The 25,947-nt window shown below is 47.0% G+C and overlaps 15 non-coding genes and 3 pseudogenes across 15 annotated transcripts; 7 read left to right on the forward strand and 11 right to left on the reverse strand.

Annotated features, from left to right (window-relative positions):
- Positions 1 to 2,463: 2,463 nt before the first annotated feature.
- Positions 2,464 to 2,627, reverse strand: LOC135010608 (U1 spliceosomal RNA). Its single transcript, XR_010209904.1, has one exon. It is a non-coding gene; the product is annotated as a U1 spliceosomal RNA (small nuclear RNA).
- A 692-nt stretch (positions 2,628 to 3,319) lies between these two features.
- Positions 3,320 to 3,461, reverse strand: LOC135010859 (U1 spliceosomal RNA; annotated as a pseudogene).
- A 152-nt stretch (positions 3,462 to 3,613) lies between these two features.
- LOC135010864 (U1 spliceosomal RNA) lies at positions 3,614 to 3,777 on the reverse strand. The gene has a single exon (XR_010210140.1). It is a non-coding gene; the product is annotated as a U1 spliceosomal RNA (small nuclear RNA).
- A 692-nt stretch (positions 3,778 to 4,469) lies between these two features.
- LOC135010775 (U1 spliceosomal RNA) lies at positions 4,470 to 4,611 on the reverse strand (annotated as a pseudogene).
- Positions 4,612 to 4,763: 152 nt separating this feature from the next.
- Positions 4,764 to 4,927, reverse strand: LOC135010875 (U1 spliceosomal RNA). The gene has a single exon (XR_010210147.1). It is a non-coding gene; the product is annotated as a U1 spliceosomal RNA (small nuclear RNA).
- A 1,303-nt stretch (positions 4,928 to 6,230) lies between these two features.
- Positions 6,231 to 6,304, forward strand: TRNAN-AUU (transfer RNA asparagine (anticodon AUU)). The gene has a single exon. It is a non-coding gene; the product is annotated as a tRNA-Asn (tRNA).
- Positions 6,305 to 11,669: 5,365 nt separating this feature from the next.
- LOC135010937 (U5 spliceosomal RNA) lies at positions 11,670 to 11,785 on the reverse strand. Its single transcript, XR_010210204.1, has one exon. It is a non-coding gene; the product is annotated as a U5 spliceosomal RNA (small nuclear RNA).
- Positions 11,786 to 12,060: 275 nt separating this feature from the next.
- LOC135010889 (U5 spliceosomal RNA) lies at positions 12,061 to 12,176 on the reverse strand. The gene has a single exon (XR_010210155.1). It is a non-coding gene; the product is annotated as a U5 spliceosomal RNA (small nuclear RNA).
- A 275-nt stretch (positions 12,177 to 12,451) lies between these two features.
- LOC135010903 (U5 spliceosomal RNA) lies at positions 12,452 to 12,567 on the reverse strand. Its single transcript, XR_010210169.1, has one exon. It is a non-coding gene; the product is annotated as a U5 spliceosomal RNA (small nuclear RNA).
- A 274-nt stretch (positions 12,568 to 12,841) lies between these two features.
- On the reverse strand, positions 12,842 to 12,957 carry LOC135010900 (U5 spliceosomal RNA). The gene has a single exon (XR_010210166.1). It is a non-coding gene; the product is annotated as a U5 spliceosomal RNA (small nuclear RNA).
- A 264-nt stretch (positions 12,958 to 13,221) lies between these two features.
- On the reverse strand, positions 13,222 to 13,337 carry LOC135010946 (U5 spliceosomal RNA). Its single transcript, XR_010210213.1, has one exon. It is a non-coding gene; the product is annotated as a U5 spliceosomal RNA (small nuclear RNA).
- Positions 13,338 to 13,607: 270 nt separating this feature from the next.
- On the reverse strand, positions 13,608 to 13,723 carry LOC135010911 (U5 spliceosomal RNA). Its single transcript, XR_010210178.1, has one exon. It is a non-coding gene; the product is annotated as a U5 spliceosomal RNA (small nuclear RNA).
- Positions 13,724 to 13,867: 144 nt separating this feature from the next.
- Positions 13,868 to 13,995, forward strand: LOC135010876 (U1 spliceosomal RNA; annotated as a pseudogene).
- Positions 13,996 to 14,587: 592 nt separating this feature from the next.
- Positions 14,588 to 14,751, forward strand: LOC135010682 (U1 spliceosomal RNA). Its single transcript, XR_010209977.1, has one exon. It is a non-coding gene; the product is annotated as a U1 spliceosomal RNA (small nuclear RNA).
- A 152-nt stretch (positions 14,752 to 14,903) lies between these two features.
- On the forward strand, positions 14,904 to 15,066 carry LOC135010819 (U1 spliceosomal RNA). The gene has a single exon (XR_010210105.1). It is a non-coding gene; the product is annotated as a U1 spliceosomal RNA (small nuclear RNA).
- Positions 15,067 to 24,278: 9,212 nt separating this feature from the next.
- LOC135010696 (U1 spliceosomal RNA) lies at positions 24,279 to 24,442 on the forward strand. The gene has a single exon (XR_010209991.1). It is a non-coding gene; the product is annotated as a U1 spliceosomal RNA (small nuclear RNA).
- A 152-nt stretch (positions 24,443 to 24,594) lies between these two features.
- On the forward strand, positions 24,595 to 24,757 carry LOC135010795 (U1 spliceosomal RNA). The gene has a single exon (XR_010210082.1). It is a non-coding gene; the product is annotated as a U1 spliceosomal RNA (small nuclear RNA).
- Positions 24,758 to 25,412: 655 nt separating this feature from the next.
- LOC135010614 (U1 spliceosomal RNA) lies at positions 25,413 to 25,576 on the forward strand. The gene has a single exon (XR_010209909.1). It is a non-coding gene; the product is annotated as a U1 spliceosomal RNA (small nuclear RNA).
- The last annotated feature ends 371 nt before the right edge of the window (positions 25,577 to 25,947 follow it).

Consider the following 25,947-nt stretch of genomic DNA (forward strand, 5'->3'; position numbering starts at 1 on the left):
CAGCAGCTATTCTAAGGTTGCTGCCAATGGGTGTGACACATTAATTTCTTCTGTGGGGTACACTGGACTCCACAAGGATTCACATTGGGGTGTAGAGTAGGATCTTGATCTGAGGCACCAACCGGCTCAAAGCTTTTGACTGTTCCCAAGATGCTCAGCGCATTCTCCTCTATAACCCCGCTTCCATGAACAGGGAGCTCAGTTTGTAGTTGGTGCCTTCAGTAGCAGGCCACTTAACAGGGGCCTGCCTCAGGCAGCCTATTCTTAGCTATTAATTTTGACAAGAAAATAAGAACTTTTTTATGAGAATCTACAAGGGCTGCAGCAGGCTAGGTCTAATAGACATCTTTACTGCAGCTTCATCACTCCCAGCGGCGCTGTATACTCCCGTGCCCTGGTTGCTGGGTCACTGCAGCGGAGGCTCCGGTTTCTTCCTAAGGTCAGTCACACACGCACCGCCCTTCCGGATCACGAGGCCGCTGATGAAGGGGAGCGTGGCCGTAGGGGGTGGACCGTGTGCGCACTGGCGTGGACACTGATTACTGGGCAGCCGCTCCACGAGCCACCAGGTACAGTTAAGGAGCACAGGTCTGGGGTTTTTTCTCCCATATTAAACCAATTTTGTACTGCCCGCAGCGCATTGTGATAGGTAATAGGGCCTGATTCAGGTTGGATTGCAATCACAGTAAGCGATCCAACTGCAAAAATTGCTAAGAGCATACGCATGTGCCTGCATTTTCTGCGGCACCCCGCAGAGAATGCGATCGCCTCTGCCTGTCAATCGGGGCAGGGGGGGAGAGGGGGGTCAGCAACACTCCATTTCCAAGTCTGGGATGGAGCGGTGCGGGGGCAAGGCTTCAAAATGGGGTCTGCAACGGAGGAGACACAGGGGGCGTGGTCACAGCGGCTGTATGACATCACATTCAGCCGCTGTGATCACAAAAATGGTGGCGGCTTCCTGCGCGCACATACAGTCTGCACCAGCAGGAGGCTACACCATTTTTTATGATCACGCTGAACTGCAGTGCGACTGCAATTACAGATTGGTCAAGAGGGGAGGCGTCATGCTGGGTGGCCATGTCCTGTCACTGTGCAGGAGCCAGTACCGCTCACACACTAGTCCCCGGGTGCAGCCCCCAACCCCCGGGACACCCGGAGCAACAAAATGTAGATTCAGGCCACCAGGCCACGCCCCTACCTATGAAACCATGCCTCCTTTTTACCATTGCGCTGCTTATCTGCGCGCACTGCATTACAATCTCCTTCGCCACCTCTCTGGGTGTCACCAGTGATAGTGACACCTCTGCCATGCTTGTAGCAGCTGGTTCTAAGATCTACGCCTCAAGCCCTGAGTGTTTGCCCTTGTGACTTGTTGATCATCATAGCGAAGCAGATGCTTACAGAAAACTGCAGGGGCTTAGATTGAAAATAAAAAAATATATGGGTATAAGGTAGAGAGGAGCGGGTTCGGTTCTCCGAGAACCAAATTCCCCACGAACTCCACGTGGTTTACACTGGTCCGAGGCAGGCTCGGTTGTTCCCGCCTGACTCGGAAAACCTGAACAAGGGAAAATGTCATCATCCCGCTGTCGGATTCTCGCGAGATTCGGATTTCATATAAAGAGCTGCGCGTTGCCGCCATTTTTACTCGTGCATTGAAGAGGGAGCGGAGAGGACGTGGCTATGTTCTCTCAGTGGAAATCTCAATATCAGTGCTCAGTATCAGTGGTTACTTATTGCTGCTCAGTAATACTAGTAGTGTGTCTCTCCTGCTCAGTGTCAGTTCTCAGTAGTATCCTCATCAGTGCTCAGTATCACTGCTCATTGTCTTGTGCTGCATTGTGGTGCTCAGCATACTACAGTACATTACTAATAGTCCAGTGCTGCATCTTGCTGCTCAGTGTCAGTTCTAGTATCCTCATCAGTGCTCACTATCACTGCTCATTACATTGTGGTGTTCTGTATACTACAGTAACATAGTAATATAGTAACATATAGTAATATAGTTTTTGAGGTTGAAAAGAGGCAAATTGCCCATCGTGTTCAACCTGTTTTAAGTTGTGATGATTCTACATACTTGCTGAATAATGTTTTATGACTAGTTAACTACTACAACTCATGTTTCCCCCGGATTAACCATGTTGATATTTTAAGTATTATAACCTTGGATAGCTTTTTCATTCAGAAATGTATCCATTCCTTTTTTAAATCCAATTACAGAGTCCGCCATTACCACCTTCCCTGGCAGGGAATTCCACATCCTGATTGCCCTAACAGTGAAGATCATAGTATCTCACCTGGCAGGTAAGTAGGAGTTGGGCTAGAGCTGTGGAGGATTGCTGCTTGGGCACCCCCTGTCAAGTGAAGGAGATCCAACTGAGGCAGCACAAGGGAACTCTCGAAAGAAGAACAAGGCTAGAGAAAGATCTGAGACAAAGAAATCTGACTTTTACCAGAGCTGACCAGAGGAAAGCACAAACACAGTCCCCCACTACCACAAATAATGCAGTCGAGTTTCCCACATTTGGGGAAATCACAGGGGTCAGCATACCCAGAATGCAATGAATGAACCTCACCCTGGGAGAACAATCTTCATGACCAAGGTATCTCCTATGCAAAATAAGTATGATTTGGGATAGGGCTGGGGAGGGCCGCTGCTCAGGCACATCTCTGTCAAGTAAAGGAGATTCAACTGAGGCAGCACAAGGGAACTCTCATCTGGGGACAACAACTGCAGGGAGAACACATATTTTCAGATGAACATGGGAGGGCAGAAGGCTGCCTAAAACTGAAGCACCCCCAAACAACGAACCAAATGCAACTACTAGTGCAAGCATTCCTGGGGGAAGGCCTGCAGCAGATGGATTTGCATATGGTGATGTCATCCAAGCAGTGGGTCAAAGTTGGCTTCAACCCTCGTCTGCATATGAAAAGAAAAAAGGGGTGTGCAGGGCATGGCGGCCTTTTGCGGCGCTTGGATGACCCCTAGTTCGCATTAAACACCTCTACCCTCCTTCGGTGTGGGGCTCATGTTGGCTATGCCCCAGCCCCTGAAGCATTCAAGCTGATTTCTTGCAGCAGCTGGGCACTGTAACAGCTCCAGAGCTGCTCTGTAAAGCAAGTAAAAGGGTGTGGGCCCTGCAGCACTACCTGTAGTTTGCATTGTGCGTTGGAAGGCACAAAGTAAGCAGATGGGAGAAGTCAGGATAGTGCACAAGGGTATAGAAGGGAGGGGCTCAAGAAAAAAGAAGTGGAAACAGACAGCAAACTAGGCTGGAGAGAGACCTGAGACAAAGAGATCTGAATTATATGAGAGCCGACCAGGGGAAACACAAATTATGCAGTCAAGTTTCCCACATTTGGGGAAATCGCAGGGGCAGCACAGCCAGAGTGCAATGGGTGAGCCTTGCCGTGGGAGAAGCATCTTCATGATCATAGTATCTCACCTGGCAGGTAAGTAGGAGTTGGGCTAGAGCTGGGGAGGGTCGCTGCTCGGGCACCCCCCTGTCAAGTGAAGGAGATCCAACTGAGGCAGCACAAGGGAACTCTCGAAAGAAGAACAAGGCTAGAGGAAGATCTGAGACAAAGAAATCTGACTTTTACCAGAGCTGACCAGAGGAAAGCACAAACACAGTCCCCCACTACCACAAATAATGCAGTTGAGTTTCCCACATTTGGGGAAATCACAGGGGTCAGCATACCCAGAATGCAATGAATTAACCTAACCCTGGGAGAACAATCTTCATGACCATGGTATCTCCTATGCAAAATAAGTATGATTTGGGATAGGGCTGGGGAGGGCCGCTGCTCAGGCACATCTCTGTCAAGTAAAGGAGATTCAACTGAGGCAGCACAAGGGAACTCTCATCTGGGGACAACAACTGCAGGGAGAACACATATTTTCAGATGAACATGGGAGGGCAGAAGGCTGCCTAATACTGAAGCACCCCCAAACAACAAACCAAATGCAACAACTAGTGCAAGCATTCCTGGGGGAAGGCCTGCAGCAGATGGATTTGAATATGGTGATGTCATCCAAGCAGTGGGTCAAAGTTGGCTTCAACCCTCGTCTGCATATGAAAAGAATAAAGGGGTGTGCAGGGCATGGCGGCCTTTTGCGGCGCTTGGATGACCCCTAGTTCGCATTAAACACCTCCACCCTCCTTCGGTGTGGGGCTCATGTTGGCTATGCCCCAGCCCCTGAAGCATTCAAGCTGATTTCTTGCAGCAGCTGGGCACTGTAACAGCTCCAGAGCTGCTCTGTAAAGCAAGTAAAAGGGTGTGGGCCCTGCAGCACTACCTGTAGTTTGTATTGTGCGTTGGAAGGCACAAAGTAAGCAGACGGGAGAAGTCAGGATAGTGCACAAGGGTATAGAAGGGAGGGGCTCAAGAAAAAAGAAGTGGAAACAGACAGCAAACTAGGCTGGAGAGAGACCTGAGACAAAGAGATCTGAATTATATGAGAGCCGACCAGGGGAAACACAAATTATGCAGTCAAGTTTCCCACATTTGGGGAAATCGCAGGGGCAGCACACCCAGAGTGCAATGGGTGAGCCTTGCCCTGGGAGAAGCATCTTCATGATCATAGTATCTCACCTGGCAGGTAAGTAGGAGTTGGGCTAGAGCTGGGGAGGGTCGCTGCTCGGGCACCCCCCTGTCAAGTGAAGGAGATCCAACTGAGGCAGCACAAGGGAACTCTCGAAAGAAGAACAAGGCTAGAGGAAGATCTGAGACAACGAAATCTGACTTTTACCAGAGCTGACCAGAGGAAAGCACAAACACAGTCCCCCACTACCACAAATAATGCAGTTGAGTTTCCCACATTTGGGGAAATCACAGGGGTCAGCATACCCAGAATGCAATGAATTAACCTAACCCTGGGAGAACAATCTTCATGACCATGGTATCTCCTATGCAAAATAAGTATGATTTGGGATAGGGCTGGGGAGGGCCGCTGCTCAGGCACATCTCTGTCAAGTAAAGGAGATTCAACTGAGGCAGCACAAGGGAACTCTCATCTGGGGACAACAACTGCAGGGAGAACACATATTTTCAGATGAACATGGGAGGGCAGAAGGCTGCCTAATACTGAAGCACCCCCAAACAACAAACCAAATGCAACAACTAGTGCAAGCATTCCTGGGGGAAGGCCTGCCGCAGATGATTTGCATATGGTGATGTCATCCAAGCAGTGGGTCAAAGTTGGTTCAAACACCTTTGCAAAGTTCTATAAGTTTGATACCCTGGCTGAGGAGGACCTCCTGTTTGCTCAATCGGTGCTGCAAAGTCATCCGCACTCTCCTGCCCGTTTGGGAGCTTTGGTATAATCCCCATGGTCCTTACGGAGTCCCCAGCATCCTCTAGGACGTAAGAGAAAATAAGATTTTAAACCTACCGGTAAATCTTTTTCTCGTAGTCCGTAGAGGATGCTGGGTGCCCGTCCCAAGTGCGGTCTACTTCTGCAAGACTTGTATATAGTTATTGCTTACATAAGGGTTATATGTTAGTTTTCATCGGTCTTGGACTGATGCTATGTTGTTTTCATACTGTTAACTGGGTAGTATATCACAAGTTATACGGTGTGATTGGTGTGGCTGGTATGAATCTTGACCTTGGATTAACAAAAATCCTTTCCTCGTACTGTCCGTCTCCTCTGGGCACAGTTTCTCTAACTGAGGTATGGAGGAGGGGCATAGAGGGAGGAGCCAGTGCACACCCAGATCTAAAGTCTTTCTTAAAGTGCCCATGTCTGCTGCGGAGCCCGTCTATCCCCCATGGTCCTTACGGAGTCCCCATCATCCTCTACGGACTACGAGAAAAAAAAATTACCGGTAGGTTTAAAATGTTATTTTTTTCTCTGCAACCCACTGCTAAATTGTGCTTCCTAGCTGTTTTTTATAAAATCACTTAATTAAATCTAACTCTGATTACGTCAGAGAAGGCCAGGTACCCTACACCATAAGAGGGGGTTTGAAATTTTGACTTGTCTACTTAAAGATCACCAAAATCTGATGACAAGGTCAATTACATCCCTGGGTGGGATTGAACCACCAACCTTTTGGTTAATAGCCCATGTAAGTGCAAGAAATCCTGAAGCACTCACTCATCATGGGAAAGTACCAATGTGTTTCTTACAAAAATTCTCCAGATTATTGACTTTTTAAAGTTTTTCTAGGAAACGTTCTAGATGAATGCTTATTAGCCTTTGTCAGTATTGACTTTCGCAAGGTGTCTCTGTGGCGCAATCGGTTAGCATGTTTGGCTATTAACCAAAAGGTTGGTGGTTCAATCCCACCCAGGGATGTAATTGACCTTGTAATCAGATTTTGGTGATCTTTAAGTAGACAAGTCAAAATTTCAAAACCCCCCCTTATGGTGTAGGGTACCTGGCCTTCTCTGATGTAATCAGAGTTAGATTTGATTAAGTGATTTTATAAAAAAACAGCTAGGAAGCACAATTTAGCAGTGAGTTGCAGAGAAAAAAAATTATGCTGGCAGAAAAGTCCAATTGAGTGATTAAACAGCTCTTAATTTTCTGATTTTATGTTTATGCTAACAAATTTGCTCTCTGAAAAGTGTCCACAAAGCCAAGTCTCTGATTAACACCTTTGTAGGAATGGTTTTTCACCTATTACTGAATTAAACTTGCTTCATTGGAAAGGCATCAAAGATGCATCCTCATTTCAATGTCTACTGAAATAATACAGGTTGACACCAGGAAACGTCACTGCATCCTTGCTGCTTCCTCATGGGGAAGTCTGTTTAATGTGAAAACAAGGTGATATCTAATCAGCACACAGGTAAGGAATTAAGAAAATCTTTCTTTATGGGTGAAGATGTTTCTCACAAATTGTTGTCCCAATGCATCATTGAAATTCAAGATGGAAGATGATTTTCATATATCACTTGTACATTTTGCATTGCTCTTCTGGTGACAATGTAGTTTGTTTTTGTCAATTACCATTTCAGTAATAGGGTAAAGAAAATTAAGTGGATTTTTTAAAGAAAACAATGCTGTCAATATACTATTAAAACAAATTAAAATGATAAAAGTTATTGTACTTTAAGTAAAAATAAAAGTGCCAAAATATCAATCCCAGTTTTTGATTACTTTAATTATAAAAAAAAAAATGCACATAGCAGAGGATAGTTTCGATCAATCGACCTCTGGGTTATGGGCCCAGCATGCTTCCATTGCACTACTCTGCTGCTCATGGAAGTGTCAGAGATCCTGAAGACTAAATTGATTAAAGGCCTTAAAGTACTGGACTATAAGGAAAGACTTACTAGGCTGATTATTTATACACTAGAAAAGAGGTGCCTAAGAGGAGATATTATTAATATCTTCAAATATGTAAAGATACATAACAAAGAGTTATCAGAGGAATTATTTATTAAAAGAACACGTGGTCACTCGCTGCGACTGGAGGAAAGTTCAGAACGCAATGGAGGAAAGGTTTCTTCACTGTTAGGGCAATCAGGATGTGGAATTCCCTGCCAGGGAAGGTGGTAATGGCGGACTCTGTAATTGGATTTAAAAAAGGAATGGATACATTTCTGAATGAAAAAGCTATCCAAGGTTATAATACTTAAAATATCAACATGGTTAATCCGGGGGTAACATGAGTTATAGTAGCTAACTAGTCATAAAACATTATTCAGCAAGTATGTAGAATCATCACAACTTAAAACAGGTTGAACACGATGGGCAATTTGCCTCTATTCAACCTCAAAAACTATGTTACTATATTACTATGTTATTGTAGTATACAGAACACCACAATGCAATGAGCAGTGATAGTGAGCACTGATGAGGATACTAGAACTGACACTGAGCAGCAAGATGCAGCACTGGACTATTAGTAATGTACTGTATTATGCTGAGCAACACAATGCAGCACAAGACAATGAACAGTGATACTGAGCACTGATGAGGATACTACTGAGAACTGACACTGAGCAGGAGAGACACACTACTAGTATTACTGAGCAGCAATAAGTAACCACTGATACTGAGCACTGATATTGAGATTTCCACTGAGAGAACATAGCCACGTCCTCTCCGCTCTCTCTTCAATGCACGAGTAAAAATGGCAGCAACGCGCAGCTCTTTATATGGAATCCGAATCTCGCGAGAATCCGACAGCGGGATGATGACATTTTCCCTTGTTCAGGTTTTCCGAGTCAGGCGGGAACAACCGAGCCTGCCTCGGACCAGTGTAAACCACGTGGAGTTCGTGGGGAATTCGGTTCTCGGAGAACCGAACCCGCTCCTCTCTACCTTATACCCTATCAATTTTTTTATTTTCAATCTAAGCCCCTGCAGTTTTCTGTAAGCATCTGCTTCGCTATGATGATCAACAAGTCACAAGGGCAAACACTCAGGGTTTGAGGCGTAGATCTTAGGACCAGCTGCTACAAGCATGGCAGAGGTGTCACTATCACTGGTGACACCCAGAGAGGTGGCGAGGGAGATTGTAATGCAGTGCGCGCAGATAAGCAGTGCAATGGTAAAAAGGAGGCATGGTTTCATAGGTAGGGGCGTGGCCTGGTGGCCTGAATCTACATTTTGTTGCTCCGGGTGTCCCGGGGGTTGGGGGCTGCACCCGGGGACTAGTGTGTGAGCGGTGCTGGCTCCTGCAAAGTGACAGGGCATGGCCACCCAGCATGACGCCTCCCTTCTTGACCATGCTGTAATTGCAGTCGCACTGCAGTTCAGCGTGATCATAAAAAATGGTGTAGGCTCCTGCTGGTGCAGACTGTATGTGCGCGCAGGAAGCCGCCACCATTTTTGTGATCACAGCGGCTGAATGTGATGTCATACAGTCGCTGTGACCACGCCCCCTGTGTCTCCTCCGTTGCAGACCCCATTTTGAAGCCTTGCCCCCGCACCGCTCCATCCCTGACTTGGAAATGGAGTGTTGCTGACCCACCTCTCCCCCCCTTCCCCGCCCCGATTGACAGGCAGAGGCGATCACATTCTCTGCGGGGTGCCGCAGAAAATGCAGGCACATGCGTATGCTCTTAGCAATTTTTGCAGTTGGATCGCTTATTGTGATTGCAATCCAACCTGAATCAGGCCCTATTACCTATCACAATGCGCTGCGGGCAGTACAAAATTGGGTTAATATAGGAGAAAAACCCCCAGACCTGTGCTCCTTAACTGTACCTGGTGGCTAGTGGAGCGGCTGCCCAGTAATCAGTGTCCACCGCAGTGCGCACACGGCCCACCCCCTACGGCCTCGCTCCCCTTCAGCAGCGGCCTCGTGATCCGGAAGGGTGGTGTGTGTGTGACTGACCTTAGGATGAAACCGGAGCCTCCGCTGCAGTGACCCAGCAACCAGGGCACGGGAGTATACAGCGCCGCTGGGAGTGATGAAGCTGCAGTAAAGATGTCTATTAGACCTAGCCTGCTGCAGCCCTTGTAGATTCTCATAAAACAAGTTCTTCTTTTCTTGTCAAAATTAATAGCTAAGAATAGGCTGCCTGAGGCAGGCCCCTGTTAATTGGCCTGCTACTGAAGGCACCAACTACAAACTGAGCTCCCTGTTCATGGAAGCGGGGTTATAGAGGAGGATGCGCTGAGCTTCTTGGGAACAGTCAAAAGCTTTGAGCCGGTTGGTGCCTCAGATCAAGATCCTACTCTACACCCCAATGTGAATCCTTGTGGAGTCCAGTGTACCCCACAGAAGAAATTAATGTGTCACACCCATTGGCAGCAACCTTAGAATAGCTGCTGACGGGCACAATTGAGAAAGGAAGGGGGGGGGGACATTTGAATCCAGCACATAGATGCAATTCAAATATGTAATTCGTACCTTCCTATTTTAAAATATAATGGATGAACCTCACCCTGTGAGAACAATCTTCATGATCAAGAGATCTCATATGCAAAATAAATATGAGTTGGGATAGGGCTGGGGAGGGCTGCTCGGGCAGCACCTCCCCCGTCAAGTTAAGGAGATTCAACTGAGGAAGCACAAGGGAACTCTCGTCTGGGGACAACAACTGCAGGGAGACCACATCTTTTCAGATGAACATTGGAGGGCGGAAGGCTGCCTAATACTGAAGCGCCATATGCAACAACTAGTACAAGCATTCCTGGGGGAAGGTCTGCAGCAGACGGATTTGCATACGGTGATGTTATCCAAGCAGTGGGCCAAAGTTGACTGGAACCCTCATCTGCATATGAAAAGAGAAAAGGGGCATGCAGGGCATGGCGGCCTTTTGCAGTGCTTGGATGACCCCTAGTTCACATTAAACACCCCCACCCTCCTTTGGTGTGGGGCTCATGTTGGCCATGCCCCATCCCCTGAAGCATTCAAGCTGATTTCTTGCAGCAGCTGGGCACTGTAACAGCTCCAGAGCTGTTCTGTAAGGCAAGTAAAAGGGTGTGGGCCCTGCAGCACCACCTGTAGTTCGCATTGTGCGTTGGAAGGCACAAAGTAAGCAGACGGGAGGAGAAGTCAGGATAGTGCGCAAGGGCATTCTTTTCTCTTAGTCCGTAGAGGATGCTGGGGTCACATTAAGAACCATGGGGTATAGACGGGATCAGCAAGAGACATGGGCACTTTAAGACTTTCAAAGGGTGTGAACTGGCTCCTCCCTCTATGCCCCTCCTCCAGACTCCAGTTATAGGAACTGTGCCCAGGGAGACGGACATTTCGAGGAAAGGATTTATTGTTAAACTAAGGTGAGCATCTTACCAGCTCACACCTTAAACATGCCGCAGAACGTGGCATTCAACAGAACACAAGCCAACGGCATGAACAATTGCAGCAAAAAGCTGACCAGAACCATAACACAACATGTGTATAACCACAAGTAATAACTGCAGACACAGTATGGACTGGGACGGGTGCCCAGCATCCTCTACAGACTAAGAGAAAAGGATTTACCGGTAGGTATTAAAATCCTATTTTCTCATACGACCTAGAGGATGCTGGGGTCACATTAAGAACCATGGGGTTATACCAAAGCTCTTGAACGGGTGGGAGAGTGCGTACGACTCTGCAGCACCGAATGACCCAACTTAAGGTTATCATCAGCCAAGGTATCAAACTTGTAAAACTTAGCAAAAGTGTTTACTAAATAGCTGCTCGGCAAAGTTGCAATGCCGAGACTCCCCGACCAGCTGCCAAGGATGAACCCACCTTTCTAGTAGAATGGGTCTTCACCTACTTCAGTAACGGCAATCCTGCCGTGGAACGAGCATGCTGAATCTTACCACAGATCCAGCGCATAATGGTCTGCATGGAAGCAGGACACCAAATCCTGTTGGGAGCATACAGGACAAACAGAGCCTCTGTTTTCCTAATCTGAACCGTTCTGGTGACATACATTTTCAAAGTTCTGACCACAGCCAGAGACTTTGACTCAACGAAGGTGTCAGTGGCCAAAGGCACCATGTGGAAAGATGAACCACCTTCGGCAGAAATTGTTGACGTGTCCTCAATTCTGCTCTATCTTCATGAAAGATCAAATAAAGGCTCTTGTGATACTGCATGGTTTGTACTGTTTTCCATGTGCTCCCAGACCTTTAAGCAAGTAGCATGGTCAAGAAAGTTCTGTTTGAAAAGAAACAACATTTACTGTCATTGTTATGCAAATAAACTTACATTAAAGCTAACAAGAAAGCACACTCGTTCTGTCTTTAAACTGATAAAAGAAACCCCAATAATATGGGGCATGCAAAAATTGAGATAAAACTCAGTTTTGCTCCTCTCCACGGAAATCTTTAATAAAAGGCGAAATATTTGTTAGTTCTGAAGAGAAACCAGAGCATGACCAAGATTCCACCTGTCGCCTGAGTGCCATGCCAGCAGTTCTCATTCAGCTGAAAGTGAGCACCCAATTTGAATGAAAGAAAGCAGATTTCTCACCAGGCTTCCCCTTGCTATAAACATGGTTTGTACTCTTTTCCATGTGCTCCCAGATCTTTCAAGCAATTAGTGTGGTCAAGAAAGTTCTGTTTGAAAAGAAACAAACATTTACTGTCATTTCTATGCAAATGAGCTTACATTAAAGCACACTCGTTCTATCTTTAAACCGATAAAATAAAACCCCAATAAGATGGGGCATGCAAAAATTGAGATAAAACTCAGTTTTGCTCCTCTCCACGGAAATCTTTAGTAAAAGGCGAAAGATTTGTTCGTTCTGAAGAGAAACCAGAACATGACCAAGATTCCACCTGTCGCCTGAGTGCCATGCCAGCAGTCCTCATTCAGCTCAAAGTGAGCACCCAATTTGAAAGAAAGAAAGCAGATTTCTCACCAGGCTTCCCCTTGCTATAAACATGGTTTGTACTCTTTTCCATGTGCTCCCAGATCTTTCAAGCAATTAGTATAGTCAAGAAAGTTCTGTTTGAAAAGAAACAAACATTTACTGTCATTTCTATGCAAATGAGCTTACATTAAAGCACACTCGTTCTATCTTTAAACCGATAAAATAAAATCCCAATAAGATGGGGCATGCAAAAATTGAGATAAAACTCAGTTTTGCTCCTCTCCACGGAAATCTTTAGTAAAAGGCGAAAGATTTGTTCGTTCTGAAGAGAAACCAGAACATGACCAAGATTCCACCTGTCGCCTGAGTGCCATGCCAGCAGTCCTCATTCAGCTCAAAGTGAGCACCCAATTTGAAAGAAAGAAAGCAGATTTCTCACCAGGCTTCCCCTTGCTATAAACATGGTTTGTACTCTTTTCCATGTGCTCCCAGATCTTTCAAGCATTTAGTATAGTCAAGAAAGTTCTGTTTGAAAAGAAACAAACATTTACTGTCATTTCTATGCAAATGAGCTTACATTAAAGCACACTCGTTCTATCTTTAAACCGATAAAAGAAACCCCAATAAGACGGAGCATGCAAAAATTGAGATAAAACTCAGTTTTGCTCCTCTCCACGGAAATCTTTAGTAAAAGGCGAAAGATCTGTTCGTTTTGAAGAGAAACCAGAGTATGACTAAGATTCCACCTGTCGCCTGAGTGCCATGCCAGCAGTCCTCATTCAGCGCAAAGTGAGCACCCAATTTGAAAGAAAGAAAGCAGATTTCTCACCAGGCTTCCCCTTGCTATAAGCATGGTTTGTACTCTTTTCCATGTGCTCCCAGATCTTTCAAGCAATTAGAATGGTCAAGAAAGTTCTGCTTGAAAAGAAACAGACATTTATAGTCATTGTTATGCAAATAAACTTACATTAAAGCTAACAAGAAACTGATAAAAGAAACCCCAATAATATGGGGCATGCAAAAATTGAGATAAAACTCAGTTTTGCTCCTCTCCACAGAAATCTTTAATAAATGGCGAAAGATTTGTTCGTTCTGAAGAGAAACCAGAGCATGACCAAGATTCCACCTGTCGCCTAAATGCTGTGCCAGCAGTCCTCATTCAGATCAAAGTGAGCGCCCAACTTGAAAGTAAGCAGATTTCTCACCTGGCTTCTCCTTGCTATAAGCATGGTTTGTACTGTATTCCATGTGCTCCCAGATCTTTCAAGCAAGTAGCATGGTCAAGAAAGTTCTGTTTGAAAAGAAACAAACATTTACTGTCATTTCTATGCAAATGAGCTTACATTAAAGCACACTCATTCTATCTTTAAACCGATAAAAGAAACCCCAAAAAGATGGGGCATGCAAAAATTGAGATAAAACTCGGTTTTGCTCCTCTCCACGGAAATCTTTAATAAAAGGCGAAAGATTTGTTCGTTCTGAAGAGAAACCAGAGCATGACCAAGATTTTTATCTGAAAATATGTGTTCTCCCTGCAGTTGTTGTCCCCAGATGAGAGTTCCCTTGTGCTGCCTCAGTTGAATCTCCTTTACTTGACAGAGATGTGCCTGAGCAGCGGCCCTCCCCAGCCCTATCCCAAATCATACTTATTTTGCATAGGAGATACCATGGTCATGAAGATTGTTCTCCCAGGGTGAGGTTCATTCATTGCATTCTGGGTATGCTGACCCCTGTGATTTTCCCAAATGTGGGAAACTCGCTTTTATACCCTTGTGCACTATCCTGACTTCTCCTCCTGTCTGCTTACTTTGTGCCTTCCAATGCACAATGCAAACTACAGGTAGTGCTGCAGGGCCCACACCCTTTTACTTGCCTTACAGAGCAGCTCTGGAGCTGATACAGTGCCAAGCTGCTGCAAGAAATCAGCTTGAATGCTTCAGGGGATGGGGCATGGCCAACATGAGCCCCACACCAAAGGTGGGTGGGGGTGTTTAATGCGAACTAGGGGTAATCCAAGCACCGCAAAAGGCCGCCATGCCCTGCACGCCCCTTTTCTCTTTTCATATGCAGATGAGGGTTGAAGCCAACTTTGACCCACTGCTTGGATGACATCACCATATGCAAATCCATCTGCTGCAGGCCTTGCCCCAGGAATGCTTGCACTAGTTGTTGCATTTGGTTTGTTGTTTGGGGGTGCTTCAGTATTAGGCAGCCTTCTGCCCTCCCATGTTCATCTGAAAATATGTGTTCTCCCTGCAGTTGTTGTCCCCAGATGAGAGTTCCCTTGTGCTGCCTCAGTTGAATCTCCTTTACTTGACAGAGATGTGCCTGAGCAGCGGCCCTCCCAGCCCTATCCCAAATCATACTTATTTTGCATAGGAGACACCATGGTCATGAAGATTGTTCACCCAGGGTGAGGTTCATTCATTGCATTCTGGGTATGCTGACCCCTGTGATTTCCCCAAATGTGGGAAACTCGCCTGCATTTTTTGTGGTAGTGGGGGACTGTGTTTGTGTTTTCCTCTGGTCAGCTCTGGTAAAAGTCAGATTTCTTTGTCTCATATATTCCTCTAGCCTTGTTCTTCTTTCGAGAGTTCCCTTGTGCTGCCTCAGTTGGATCTCCTTCACTTGACAGGGGGGTGCCCGAGCAGTGACCCTCCCCAGCTCTAGCCCAACTCCTACTTACCTGCCAGGTGAGATACTATGATCATGAAGGTGCTTCTCCCAGGGCAAGGCTCACCCATTGCACTCTGGGTGTGCTGCTCCTGTGATTTCCCCAAATGTGGGAAACTTGATTGCATAATTTGTGTTTCCCCTGGTCGGCTCTCGTATAATTCAGATCTCTTTGTCTCAGGTCTCTCTCCAGCCTAGTTTGCTGTCTGTTTCCACTTCTCTTTTCTGGAGCCACTCCCTTCTATGCCCTTGCGCACTATCCTGACTTCTCCCGTCTGCTTACTTTGTGCCTTCCAACGCACAATGCGAACTACAGGTAGTGCTGCAGGGCCCACACCCTTTTAGTTGCCTTACAGAGCAGCTCTGGAGCTGTTACAGTGCCCAGCTGCTGCAAGAAATCAGCTTGAATGCTTCAGGGGCTGGGGCATAGCCAACATGAGCCCCACACCAAAGGAGGGTGGGGGTGTTTAATGCGAACTAGGGGTCATCCAAGCACCGCAAAAGGCCGCCATGCCCTGCATGCCCCTTTTCTCTTTTCATATGCAGATGAGGGTTCCAGCCAACTTTGGCCCACTGCTTGGATGACATCACCGTATGCAAATCCGTCTGCTGCAGACCTTCCCCCAGGAATGCTTGTACTAGTTGTTGCATATGGTTTGATATTTGATGGTGCTTCAGTATTAGGCAGCCTTCCACCCTCCCATGTTCATCTGAAAAGATGTGGTCTCCCTGCAGTTGTTGTCCCCAGACGAGAGTTCCCTTGTGCTTCCTCAGTTGAATCTCCTTAACTTGATGGGGGAGGGGCTGCCCGAGCAGCCACCCTCCCCCAGCCCTATCCCAACTCATACTTATTTTGCATATGAGATCTCTTGATCATGAAGATTGTTCTCACAGGGTGAAGTTCATCCATTATATTTTAAAATAGGAAGGTACAAATTACATATTTGAATTGCATCTATGTGCTGGATTCAAATGTCCCCCCCCCCTTCCTTTCTCAATTGTGCCCATCAGCAGCTATTCTAAGGTTGCTGCCAATGGGTGTGACACATTAATTTCTTCTGTGGGGTACACAGGACTCCACAAGGATTCACATTGGGGTGTAGAGTAGGATCTTGATCTGAGGCACCAACCGACTCAAAGCTTTTGACTGTTCCCAAGATGCTCAGCGCATCCTCCTCTATAACCCCGCTTCCATGAACAGGGAGCTCAGTTTGTAGTTGGTGCCTTCAGTAGCAGGCCACTTAACAGGGGCCTGCCTCAGGAAGCCAATTCTTAGCTATTCATTTTGACAAGAAAAGAAGAACTTGTTTTATGAGAATCTACAAGGGCTGCAGCAGGCTAGGTCTAATAGACATCTTTACTGCAGCTTCATCACTCCCAGCGGCGCTGTATACTCCCGTGCCCTGGTTGCTGGGTCACTGCAGCGGAGGCTCCGGTTTCTTCCTAAGGTCAGTCACACACACACCGCCCTTCCGGATCACGAGGCCGCTGATGAAGGGGAGCGTGGCCGTAGGGGGTGGACCGTGTGCGCACTGGCGTGGACACTGATTACTGGGCAGCCGCTCCACTAGCCACCAGGTACAGTTAAGGAGCACAGGTCTGGGGGTTTTTCTCCTATATTAAACCAATTTTGTACTGCCCGCAGCGCATTGTGATAGGTAATAGGGCCTGATTCAGGTTGGATTGCAATCACAATAAGTGATCCAACTGCAAAAATTGCTAAGAGCATACGCATGTGCCTGCATTTTCTGCGGCACCCCGCAGAGAATGCGATCGCCTCTGCCTGTCAATCGGGGCAGGGGGGGAGAGGGGGGTCAGCAACACTCCATTTCCAAGTCAGGGATGGAGCGGTGCGGGGGCAAGGCTTCAAAATGGGGTCTGCAATGGAGGAGACACAGGGGGCGTGGTCACAGCAGCTGTATGACATCACATTCAGCCGCTGTGATCACAAAAATGGTGGCGGCTTCCTGCGCGCACATACAGTCTGCACCAGCAGGAGGCTACACCATTTTTTATGATCACGCTGAACTGCAGTGCGACTGCAATTACAGCATGGTCAAGAAGGGAGGCGTCATGCTGGGTGGCCATAAGAGATGAGCGGGTTCGGTTCCTCGGAATCCGAACCCGCCCGAACTTCACCCTTTTTTGCTCGGGTCCGAGCAGACTCGGATCCTCTCGCCTTGCTCGGTTAACCCGAGCGTGCCCGAACGTCATCATCCCGCTGTCGGATTCTCACGAGACTTGGATTCTATATAAGGAGCCGCGCGTCGCCGCCATTTTCACACGTGCATTGAGATTGATAGGGAGAGGACGTGGCTGGCGTCCTCTCCGTTTAGATTAGAAGATAGAGACGAGTGACATTTGATTTACTACTAATTTGGGGAGCAGTTGAACTTGTCAGGAGTACTCAGTAGTGCAGAGTTTTGCTGATAGTGACCACCAGTTTTATTATTTATAATCCGTTCTCTGCCTGAAAAAAAACGATACACATACCATATCTGTGCTCAGCCTCAGTGTGCTGCATGATATATCATCTATGTATATCTGACTGTGCTGAGTGCTCACTGCTCACACAGCTTAATTGTGGGGGAGACTGGGGAGCAGTTATAGCAGGAGTACAGTGCACACTTTTGCTGCCAGTGTGACCACCAGTATATTGTCTGCCTGAAAAAGTTAAACACTCCTGTGGTGTTTTTTTTTTATTCTATAAATGCATTCTGCTGACAGTGTCCAGCAGGTCCGTCATACATATATTATATAAATATTTACCTGCAGTAGTGTTATATTTTTTTTTTCATCTTTATCATCTCTATATTAGCAGACGCAGTACGGTAGTCCACGGCTGTGGCTATCTCTGTGTCGTCAGTGCTCGTCCATAATTGTATACCTACCTACCTGTGGTGGTTTTTTTTTTCTATCTTCTTCATACTAGTAGTTTAGGAGTCTACTGACAGTGTCCACCAGGTCCATCATTATATTATATACCTACAGTAGTAATATATTTATTATATTATCTATACTAGCAGACGCAGTACGGTAGTCCACGGCTGTGGCTATCTCTGTGTCGTCAGTGCTCGTCCATAATTGTATACCTACCTACCTGTGGTGGGGTTTTTTTTTTATCTTCTTCATACTAGTAGTTTAGCAGTCTGCTGACAGTGTCCACCAGGTCCGTCATTATATTATATACCTACAGTAGTAATATATTTATTATATTATCTATACTAGCAGATGCAGTACGGTAGTCCACGGCTGTACCTACCTCTGTGTCGTCAGTGCTCGTCCATAATTGTATACCTACCTGTGGTGGGGTTTTTTTTTCTATCTTCTTCATACTAGTAGTTTAGGAGTCTGCTGACAGTGTCCACCAGGTCCGTCATTATATTATATACCTACAGTAGTAATATATTTAGTATATTATCTATACTAGCAGACGCAGTACGGTAGTCCACGGCTGTACCTACCTCTGTGTCGTCACTCGTCCATAATTGTATACCTAACTGTGGTGGTTTTTTTTTCTATCTTCTTCATACTAGTAGTTTAGCAGTCTGCTGACAGTGTCCACCAGGTCCGTCATTATATTATATATACCTACAGTAGTTATATATATATTTTTTTATATCATTAATTATCATCTCTATACTAGCAGACGCAGTACGGTAGGCCACGGCTGTGGCTATCTCTGTGTCGTCAGTGCTCGTCCATAATTGTATACCTACCTACCTGTGGTGGAAGTTTTTTTCTATCTTCTTCATACTAGTAGTTTAGCAGTCTGCTGACAGTGTCCACCAGGTCCGTCATTATATTATATATACCTACAGTAGTTATATATATATATTTTTTTATATCATTAATTATCATCTCTATACTAGCAGACGCAGTACGGTAGTCCACGGCTGTAGCTACCTCTGTGTCGTCAGTCACTCGTCATCCATAAGTATACTAGTATCCATCCATCTCCATTGTTTACCTGAGGTGCCTTTTAGTTGTGCCTATTAAAATATGGAGAACAAAAATGTTGAGGTTCCAAAAATAGGGAAAGATCAAGATCCACTTCCACCTCGTGCTGAAGCTGCTGCCACTAGTCATGGCCGAGACGATGAAATTCCATCAACGTCGTCTGCCAAGGCCGATGCCCAATGTCATAGTACAGAGCATGTAAAATCCAAAACACAAAAGATCAGTAAAAAAATGACTCAAAAATCTAAATAAAAATCGTCGGAGGAGAAGCGTAAACTTGCCAATATGCCATTTACCACACGGAGTGGCAAGGAACGGCTGAGGCCCTGGCCTATCTTCATGGCTAGTGGTTCAGCTTCACATGAGGATGGAAGCACTCAGCCTCTCGCTAGAAAAATGAAAAGACTTAAGCTGGCAAAAGCACAGCAAAGAACTGTGCGTTCTTCAAAATCACAAATCCACAAGGAGAGTCCAATTGTGTCGGTTGCGATGCCTGACCTTCCCAACACTGGACGTGAAGAGCATGCACCTTCCACCATTTGCACGCCCCCTGCAAGTGCTGGAAGGAGCACCCGCAGTCCAGTTCCTGATAGTCAGATTGAAGATGTCAGTGTTGAAGTACACCAGGATGAGGAGAATATGGGTGTTGCTGGCGCTGGGGAGGAAATTGACAAGGAGGATTCTGATGGTGAGGTGGTTTGTTTAAGTCAGGCACCCGGCGAGACACCTGTTGTCCGTGGGAGGAATATGGCCATTGACATGCCTGGTGAAAATACCAAAAAAATCAGCTCTTCGGTGTGGAAGTATTTCAACAGAAATGCGGACAACAGGTGTCAAGCCGTGTGTTGCCTTTGTCAAGCTGTAATAAGTAGGGGTAAGGACGTTAACCACCTCGGAACATCCTCCCTTATACGTCACCTGCAGCGCATTCATCATAAGTCAGTGACAAGTTCAAAAACTTTGGGCGACAGCGGAAGCAGTCCACTGACCAGTAAATCCCTTCCTCTTGTAACCAAGCTCACGCAAACCACCCCACCAACTCCCTCAGTGTCAATTTCCTCCTTCCCCAGGAATGCCAATAGTCCTGCAGGCCATGTCACTGGCAATTCTGACGAGTTCTCTCCTGCCTGGGATTCCTCCGATGCATCCTTGAGTGTAACGCCTACTGCTGCTGGCGCTGCTGTTGTTGCTGCTGGGAGTCGATGGTCATCCCAGAGGGGAAGTCGTAAGACCACTTTTACTACTTCCACCAAGCAATTGACTGTCCAACAGTCCTTTGCGAGGAAGATGAAATATCACAGCAGTCATCCTGCTGCAAAGCGGATAACTGAGGCCTTGGCATCCTGGGCAGTGAGAAACGTGGTTCCGGTATCCATCATTACTTCAGAGCCAACTATAGACTTGATTGAGGTACTGTGTCCCCGGTACCAAATACTATCTAGGTTCCATTTCTCTAGGCAGGCGATACCGAAAATGTACACAGACCTCAGAAAAAGACTCACCAGTGTCCTAAAAAATGCAGTTGTACCCAATGTCCACTTAACCACGGACATGTGGACAAGTGGAGCAGGGCAGACTCAGGACTATATGACTGTGACAGCCCACTGGGTAGATGTATTGACTCCCGCCGCAAGAACAGCAGCGGCGGCACCAGTAGCAGCATCTCGCAAACGCCAACTCTTTCCTAGGCAGGCTACGCTTTGTATCACCGCTTTCCAGAATACGCACACAGATGAAAACCTCTTACGGCAACTGAGGAAGATCATCACAGAATGGCTTACCCCAATTGGACTCTCCTGTGGATTTGTGGCATCGGACAACGCCAGCAATATTGTGCGTGCATTATATCTGGGCAAATTCCAGCACGTCCCATGTTTTGCACATACCTTGAATTTGGTGGTGCAGAATTATTTAAAAAACGACAGGGGCGTGCAAGAGATGCTGTCGGTGGCCACAAGAATTGCGGGACACTTTCGGCGTACAGGCACCACGTACAGAAGACTGGAGCAACACCAAAAACGCCTGAACCTGCCCTGCCATCATCTGAAGCAAGAAGTGGAAACGAGGTGGAATTCAACCCTCTATATGCTTCAGAGGATGGAGGAGCAGCAAAAGGCCATTCAAGCCTATACATCTGACCACGATATAGGAGGTGGAATGCACCTGTCTCAAGCGCAGTGGAGAATGATTTCAACGTTGTGCAAGGTTCTGCAACCTTTTGAACTTGCCACACGTGAAGTCAGTTCAGACACTGCCAGCCTGAGTCAGGTCATTCCCGTCATCAGGCTTTTGCAGAAGAAGCTGGAGACATTGAAGGAGGAGCTAAGACAGAGCGATTCCGCTAGGCATGTGGGACTTGTGGATGGAGCCCTTCATTCGCTTAACCAGGATTCACGGGTGGTCAATCTGTTGAAATCAGAGCACTACATTTTGGCCACCGTGCTCGATCCTAGATTTAAAACCTACGTTGTATCTCTCTTTCCGGCAGACACAAGTCTGCAGGGGTTCAAAGACCTGCTGGTGAGAAAATTATCAAGTCAAGCGGAACTTGATCGGTCAACAGCTCCTCCTTCACAGTCTCCCGCAATTGGGGGTGCGAGGAAAAGGCTCAGAATTCCGAGCCCACCCGCTGGCGGTGATGCAGGGCAGTCTGGAGCGACTGCTGATGCTGACATCTGGTCCGGACTGAAGGACCTGCCAACGATTACGGACATGTCGTCTACTGTCACTGCATATGATTCTCTCACCATTGAAAGAATGGTGGAGGATTATATGAGTGACCGCATCCAAGTAGGCACGTCAGACAGTCCGTACGTATACTGGCAGGAAAAAGAGGCAATTTGGAGGCCCTTGCACAAACTGGCTTTATTCTACCTAAGTTGCCCTCCCACAAGTGTGTACTCCGAAAGAGTGTTTAGTGCCGCCGCTCACCTTGTCAGCAATCGGCGTACGAGGTTACTTCCAGAAAATGTGGAGAAGATGATGTTCATTAAAATGAATTATAATCAATTGCTCCGTGGAGACATTGACCAGCAGCAATTGCCTCCACAAAGTATACAGGGAGCTGAGATGGTGGATTCCAGTGGGGACGAATTGATAATCTGTGAGGAGGGGGATGTACACGGTGATGAATCGGAGGATGATGATGAGGTGGACATCTTGCCTCTATAGAGCCAGTTTGTGCAAGGAGAGATTTATTGCTTCTTTTTTGGTGGGGGTCCAAACCAACCCGTCATTTCAGTCACAGTCGTGTGGCAGACCCTGTCACTGAAATGATGGGTTGGTTAAAGTGTGCATGTCCTGTTTATACAACATAAGGGTGGGTGGGAGGGCCCAAGGCAATTCCACCTTGCACCTCTTTTTTCTTTTATTTTTCTTTGCGTCATGTGCTGTTTGGGGAGTGTTTTTTGGAAGGGCCATCCTGCGTGACACTGCAGTGCCACTCCTAGATGGGCCAGGTGTTTGTGTCGGCCACTTGGGTCGCTGAGCTTAGTCACACAGCTACCTCATTGCGCCTCTTTTTTTCTTTGCGACATGTGCTGTTTGGGGAGTGTTTTTTGGAAGGGCCATCCTGCGTGAAACTGCAGTGACACTCCTAGATGGGCCAGGTGTTTGTGTCGTCCACTTGGGTCGCTGAGCTTAGTCACACAGCTACCTCATTGCGCCACTTTTTTTCTTTGCGTCATGTGCTGTTTGGGGAGTGTTTTTTGGAAGGGCCATCCTGCGTGACACTGCAGTGCCACTCCTAGATGGGCCAGGTGTTTGTGTCGGCCACTTGGGTCGCTGAGCTTAGTCACACAGCTACCTCATTGCGCCTCTTTTTTTCTTTGCGTCATGTGCTGTTTGGGGAGTGTTTTTGGAAGGGCCATCCTGCGTGACACTGCAGTGCCACTCCTAGATGGGCCAGGTGTTTGTGTCGGCCACTTGGGTCGCTGAGCTTAGTCACACAGCTACCTCATTGCGCCTCTTTTTTTCTTTGCGTCATGTGCTGTTTGGGGAGTGTTTTTTGGAAGGGCCATCCTGCGTGACACTGCAGTGCCACTCCTAGATGGGCCAGGTGTTTGTGTCGGCCACTTGGGTCGCTGAGCTTAGTCACACAGCTACCTCATTGCGCCTCTTTTTTTCTTTGCGTCATGTGCTGTTTGGGGAGTGTTTTTTGGAAGGGCCATCATGCGTGACACTGCAGTGCCACTCCTAGATGGGCCAGGTGTTTGTGTCGGCCACTTGGGTCACTGAGCTTAGTCATCCAGCGACCTCGGTGCAAATTTTAGGACTAAAAATAATATTGTGAGGTGTGAGGTGTTAAGAATAGACTGAAAATTAGTGGAAATTATGGTTATTGAGGTTAATAATACTTTGGGATCAAAATGACTCCCAAATTCTATGATTTAAGCTGTTTTTTAGGGTTTTTTGAAAAAAACACCCGAATCCAAAACACACCCGAATCCGACAAAAAAAATTCGGTGAGGTTTAGCCAAAACGCGTTCGAACCCAAAACACGGCCGCGGAACCGAACCCAAAACCAAAACACAAAACCCGAAAAATTTCCGGTGCACATCTCTAGTGGCCATGCCATGTCACTGTGCAGGAGCCAGCACCGCTCACACACTAGTCCCCGGTGCAGCCCCCAACCCCCGGGACACCCGGAGCAACAAAATGTAGATTCAGGCCACCAGGCCACGCCCCTACCTATGAAACCATGCCTCCTTTTTACCATTGCGCTGCTTATCTGCGCGCACTGCATTACAATCTCCCTCGCCACCTCTCTGGGTGTCACCAGTGATAGTGACACCTCTGCCATGCTTGTAGCAGCTGGTCCTAAGATCTACACCTCAAGCCCTGAGTGTTTGCCCTTGTGACTTGTTGATCATCATAGCAAAGCAGATGCTTACAGAAAACTGCAGGGGCTTAGATTGAAAATAAAAAAAATTGATGGGTATAAGGTAGAGAGGAGCGGGTTCGGTTCTCCGAGAACCGAATTCCCCACGAACCCCACGAACTCCTCCTCCGAGGCAGGCTCGGTTGTTCCCGCCTGACTCGGAAAACCTGAACAAGGGAAAATGTCATCATCCCGCTGTCGGATTCTCGCGAGATTCGGATTTCATATAAAGAGTGCAAGCATTCCTGGGGGAAGGCCTGCAGCAGATGGATTTGCATATGGTGATGTCATCCAAGCAGTGGGTCAAAGTTGGCTTCAGAAACAAACAGGAATGCTTGCACTAGTTGTTGCATTTGGTTTGTTGTTTGGGGGTGCTTCAGTATTAGGCAGCCTTCTGCCCTCCCATGTTCATCTGAAAATATGTGTTCTCCCTGCAGTTGTTGTCCCCAGATGAGAGTTCCCTTGTGCTGCCTCAGTTGAATCTCCTTTACTTGACAGAGATGTGCCTGAGCAGCGGCCCTCCCCAGCCCTATCCCAAATCATACTTATTTTGCATATGAGATACCATGGTCATGAAGATTATTCTCCCAGGGTGAGGTTCATTCATTGCATTCTGGGTATGCTGACCCCTGTGATTTCCCCAAATGTGGGTAACTCGACTGCATTATTTGTGGTAGTGGGGGACTGTGTTTGTGTTTTCCTCTGGTCAGCTCTGGTAAAAGTCAGATTTCTTTGTTTCAGATCTTCCTCTAGCCTTGTTCTTCTTTCGAGAGTTCCCTTGTGCTGCCTCAGTTGGATCTCCTTCACTTGACAGGGGGGTGCCCGAGCAGCGACCCTCCCCAGCTCAAGCCCAACTCCTACTTACCTGCCAGGTGAGATACTATGATCATGAAGGTGCTTCTTCCAGGGCAAGGCTCACCCATTGCACTCTGGGTGTGCTGCCCCTGCGATTTCCCCAAATGTGGGAAACTTGACTGCATAATTTGTGTTTCCCCTGGTCGGCTCTCGTATAATTCAGATCTCTTTGTCTCAGGTCTCTCTCCAGCCTAGTTTGCTGTCTGTTTCCACTTCTTTTTTCTTGAGCCCCTCCCTTTTATACCCTTGTGCACTATCCTGACTTCTCCTCCTGTCTGCTTACTTTGTGCCTTCCAATGCACAATGCAAACTACACACCCTTTTACTTGCCTTACAGAGCAGCTCTGGAGCTGTTACAGTGCCAAGCTGCTGTAAGAAATCAGCTTGAATGCTTCAGGGGCTGGGGCATTGTCAACATGAGCCCCACACCGAAGGAGGGTGGGGGTGTTTAATGCGAACTAAGGGTCATCCAAGCGCCGCAAAAGGCCGCCATGCCCTGCATACCCCTTTTCTCTTTTCATATGCAGATGAGGGATCCAGCCAACTTTGGCCCACTGCTTGGATGACATCACCGTATGCAAATCCGTCTTCTGCAGAACTTCCCCCAGGAATGCTTGTACTAGTTGTTGCATTTGGTTTGTTGTTTGGGGGTGCTTCAGTATTAGGCAGCCTTCTGCCCTCCCATGTTCATCTGAAAATATGTGTTCTCCCTGCAGTTGTTGTCCCCAGATGAGAGTTCCCTTGTGCTGCCTCAGTTGAATCTCCTTTACTTGACAGAGATGTGCCTGAGCAGCGGCCCTCCCCAGCCCTATCCCAAATCATACTTATTTTGCATAGGCGATACCATGGTCATGAAGATTGTTCTCCCAGGGTGAGGTTCATTCATTGCATTCTGGGTATGCTGACCCCTGTGATTTCCCCAAATGTGGGAAACTCGACTGCATTATTTGTGGTAGTGGGGGACTGTGTTTGTGCTTTCCTCTGGTCAGCTCTGGTAAAAGTCAGATTTCTTTGTCTCAGATCTTCCTCTAGCCTTGTTCTTCTTTCGAGAGTTCCCTTGTGCTGCCTCAGTTGGATCTCCTTCATTTGACAGGGGGTGCCCGAGCAGCAATCCTCCACAGCTCTGGCCCAACTCCTACTTACCTGCCAGGTGAGATACTATGATCTTCACTGTTAGGGCAATCAGGATGTGGAATTCCCTGCCAGGGAAGGTGGTAATGGCGGACTCTGTAATTGGATTTAAAAAAGGAATGGATACATTTCTGAATGAAAAAGCTATCCAAGGTTATAATACTTAAAATATCAACATGGTTAATCCGGGGGTAACATGAGTTATAGTAGCTAACTAGTCATAA

The sequence above is a fragment of the Pseudophryne corroboree genome, unplaced genomic scaffold (assembly GCF_028390025.1).
Source record: "Pseudophryne corroboree isolate aPseCor3 unplaced genomic scaffold, aPseCor3.hap2 scaffold_237, whole genome shotgun sequence".
Taxonomy (NCBI): domain Eukaryota; kingdom Metazoa; phylum Chordata; class Amphibia; order Anura; family Myobatrachidae; genus Pseudophryne; species Pseudophryne corroboree.